Genomic DNA, 4729 nt, shown 5'->3' with positions numbered 1-4729 from the left:
CGGCCACTCGCGGTCTACAGATTCGTGTTCTTCATAAGCTAAGCCTGACCCGTAGCTTCTAATCCAGCCTGGTCAAACAACAGCGGCGGCGCATCCCTTTCCCGCTATTTTAAAACTGGGTCCGGTCTCTCCCATGCCTTTGATATAACAGAACTTGCGGCGGCTGGCTGTGCCTACAGTCTGACCGCGCGGAGCAATAGCTGGCGTCTGTTACTCACCGCATCGGCCCCCTCCGGGTAACTAGGTGCTCCGCCATTCTGGTGTCCTCCTTCGTCCCGCTGTTGGAGGATGTCCTCCAAGCCTTCTTGGCCTCCGCCGCGCGATTGCTCGCGCTCTGCCATCACTTCGCTGTTACTGGAGACCGATATGCCAGCAACGTCAAATCGCCTTATCTACTTTACTATTGAGCTGGGTCCCGAATACAAAGTAAATCACTATTTAAACAATTCAAAATCCCCAACAGACGACGTTCTGACTTGCGCTTGCTTGCACGGTTGACTGGCGAACTAGCGTTGTCTGGATTCAGCGCTTTGTTCCCAGCTAATCTTTGTAACGCACTACCGTATCAGTCACTGTCCTCTGGCCAATTCCGGTCTGCTCCTCCCGCGCCGCACTTGCCGTACTACACTACAGGACGAGCACTTAATCAACATGCAATCCCGGTACGGTATCCCCAAGGGCCACCTAAACCAGGAAACGCGAACTATTGAAATTGCAAAATGTGTAACGGAAGATATACCTCCAACGCTGTCGCTCATCCACGCTCGCTCACTGACTCCATCGCATCAGCCGCGAGCCGTACCATTGCCCCATTAGGGACATCAAGAGACCGCGCAAACCCGGCAGGGTCTTTAATGGCCTTGGCAGATCTCCCAATTTTCCCCTAAATCTCTGATGCTCTTTCTATTATTGCTAGTGCTGTTGTGCGCCACGTGTTTTCCTGCTGCCGCTAGCAGGAAAAGATCGAGCAATATGGAGCGAGCGCGTCCGACATTCGGATCGCCAGGCTCCCAACGCTGGGCTTCCTGCCCCTTGCGCCTAATCCGAAACTTCACGACCCGAAATTCAAACTATGCTCTTAGGGAGAAATCCCGTTGCGGGCACTTCGTCGCCACGATTGGTTCAACGATTATTATAACCAGGACATTAAGGGAGCCAGAGATCCCACAGCACGGGCTCATGTGCGCCGTTCACCAAGGCTTGGTGCGTTTCGCAAGTTCAAAGCAACGTTACCTTCAATGCTGATCGAGCGCTGGCGAGAGCGCACCAAGGGGGGAAGAACGTCAACTTCTTCACGGCCCCCCCCTATATGCGCTGTGCACGCGCGGCACTTGTCGGCAGCTGTCGCTGGGCGATGGTACGCAATAATGTAGCGGGATAGTCAGACCGCTAACGGAGCATTGTTGTTTTCTCTTCGACGATGATGCATCATGATCCGTCTCTGACTCCTGACATGCAAACGCGTAACCTTCGCCAAGTGTCCTTAGGCCTGATCTCGAAAGGAACGAGGCAAAGATTGCCGTACACTGTTCAACCTTACAATGTCCCCATTACGAGGAGGGAAACAAAACGGCCAAAGCCAGGTCCAGGGCGAGGCCTCAACCGCGCCCTTGGGCCTTATGTCCGCGGCCCGCTGGGGAACTGGGCTGAGTGGCCTTTTCCGCCGGATCTCACTGTCCCGCGAACACTCGCTAAGCACATACCTTATTTAAAATAAGAATCATAAACAATTAAAGAAGTGCGGTGCAAGTGATTCCGGGCAGCAGTGACCGCCTGCGCCCGTCTAGCCATGTGGGTGATCCCCATCGGGTGGTGGTTTCGCTGTCGGGTCGTTGCATCCATCTGGCATCTCGTGAGCTTCACTACAACACCCTCGGCGTGCTTTCCCACAGGCACAATGCGCAACACAAGACACAATCTGGCCCCCGACATGGCATTCGAGTGCTCACGCATCACCAACCGTCCAACCATTAACTACTCAACCCCCAACCGCCACGGAATAGGCGACGCGCGCGCTGTTTTCGACAGCATGTTCAGAATAACGTAATATGCATGGGCGTCACAACAGCCGATACCAGAACCACTTAACCGAACTAACTGATTCGTATGAGGTCCACTCAGGTCGGATACATATTTCGCATATACATATTTCGCATATACATATTTCGCATATAGTTCGGTTAAGTGGTTCTGGTATATATATATATATGCCTCTATATATATGCCTCTATATATATGCCTCTATATATATATATGCCTCTAGAATGAATGAATGTATGTATGTTTATACGTATATATGTATATGTATGCATATATTTCGCGATTCGCTCTGGAATGCACTCATTAGATTTTATTGCTGAGGCGCTACTCGGACCGAAAGGCCTTGTAGTCACTTTCAATACCTTGCCGCGGCAAGAAGACTTTTCACTCACCCTGGCTCGCCCCACCGTATACTGCTTCAGGGAGGGTAACAGGGATAAATTTGAAGTCCCATATATTATACCAGAGTTCGGGTGCAGTTGTGGCAATGCAGCCCCAGTCCATCCATCCGTGGAGGTCCACCAGATGTTTACAGCACCAACCGTCACCATAACCGTGACATAAACCGCCTCGCCGACTTTCTCAACCCCTAGGCCCTCAACTCATTGAAATGTGAGCCGACCTTTATCGCAATCGCTGCTTTAACTACTGCCTGAACCGTCGTGGAATCCGCCAACTCTGCTAGATGCAAAACACCATCAACACATCAAAAGATACCAGGCCGCCACCCTTGCCACAAGCCCTCCAGCCGCCAGGCCGCCACCCACTTAAATAGGAGCCCCCGGTAGAGCCACCTTGGTTCGTAAACTCAAAATTTATAAGTAAGAAATCCGATTTATAAGTAGGGGAGAAGAGCGGGAGAGAGGCAGGGAGAGAGGGGGGCCAAATTGGGAAGTGCGAGACGCGCGGATGGCTGGGGTTGGCGGCGGGCTTGGGCTCGAAGCCAAAAGACCTGACCGACGAAACGACCTCTCTACTGATATTAGTTACAGAAGACTGCCGTGCAATCAATGGATGCAATTGTCGACTTGTCAAACCTGCCCTCATTGGTCAGATTGGATTTCCGGCATATGAAGCACTCGGCGCGCCGGCGCATCCTTCCTTTGGCACGTGGGGTGAGCTGGGTTTCGATGAGGACGTACATACATGCATACATACGTAAAAAAAGTCAGGAACGCGTATACATACATACAGGCGTACTATGCAGTTCGCGGTCTGACCTGCGTCGCACCTTCACCGCTGTGAGCTCCTGTGCAGTCTCCCCCCTTTCCCCAGGATGAAACCCATACGCCGTGTCCACTTGGGAAGCTTCACCCCACCCCACTCCTCCCACCGGCGCACCCTAAGGACCCCCATCAGGGCCTCTTAGGACGGTAGATCCTAAGCAAGCAAGTATCCTAATCAGGACGGACACCCACAACCCGCGGGACCCTAGAACCCTCTCCTCTCCTCCGGGCCACACCCCCCAAAGAAAGACATTGAAGATGATGTGCTCACCACTCCGCCACTTCCGCCCGCCCCGTCCATACAGACGAGAAATCTCTCCCCCTGCTCTGTGTCTGTCTTCCCTCGTGCCCAGTCTTCGTATTCCCTCCCCTCCCCTGCTCTACCAGACCTTTTTCCCCTTCCCTCCCCTCCCCTCCCCGGTCCAACCGCAGCACCCTCCACCTCCTCCTCACAGCCCCCTCTCGAACACCTAACACCGCTAGCGCCCTCTGAACTATATTGCGCTCTGTCAATTACTTATTACTGATACCACCCATGGTGCGACTCGGAAGAATGATAGGACTTTGTTAAGCCCGATACGGCCAACGTTTTTTTATTATTGGAGCTTGTGTACAACCGTTCCTATTCGGATAATATATTTCTATATCTTCCGTCCATCTTTTCCGGGAGAGGATTTCGGAATTTATCTGAATGTATGAATTTCGCGCGGGCGACCCGAATGCAAAGACGTCTGCGCTTAAACGAGGCGAGAAGCGCGCCGGAACGCCCGGCGATTTCTATTACCCCTCCCCCGCCCTACTGCCTTATGTCTGAAATCGTCCTTCACAGCACACGTCGCCCTCCTGGACCTCGCGCTCTAAAGGTCACCGATGTCCTCGTCGCCTTCCATCGTTTCTCTCGCGCCTCAGTTTGGCATTTCGTCGTCGTAGCAGTAATAGCAGGTCAGATGTTGCAGCCAACCGGCCCAATCACCCTTCGGAAACCCTGTGGGAGCGAAAACCGACTGAACCGGCAACCCCCCAGTCAACGGCCATTGCGACACCGCCGGGATATCATTATTACCGAATTAAAGCCTGAAACTCCAAGCGCCCCAAAACCCCAACGACCAAAAACTGCCGCCAACGGTTAAACTGCAACCCCCCCACACGTTTTCCGGCACTCGTAAGAAAGGCTCGCTTGCTTTGGCAGCGCCAGCGCTCAAATGGCGCCGAAAAGCTCCGAAACCCTGTTCAGGTACGTGGAAAAAAAGATTTTGTGTGTAAATAGATCTTGCTGAAGATAGAACCTCCCTTGGCAGGAGCCCTTCAAAAGTTGTACAAAGTCTTTCAGCGTTTCGCAGCAAAGAAGAGATACCGCATCCGCGCCGCGGTCCGCGCCCCTCCGAGGGGGCACTCCAATCCTATTACTAATTACCGGGAAGGAAAGCCACTCAATGAAGGAAAGCCAGAAAGTAATGGTGATG

The sequence above is a fragment of the Volvox carteri genome (genome assembly GCF_000143455.1).
Source record: "Volvox carteri f. nagariensis unplaced genomic scaffold VOLCAscaffold_34, whole genome shotgun sequence".
Classification (NCBI taxonomy): Eukaryota; Viridiplantae; Chlorophyta; class Chlorophyceae; order Chlamydomonadales; family Volvocaceae; genus Volvox; species Volvox carteri.
This window is presented reverse-complemented; position numbering follows the sequence as displayed.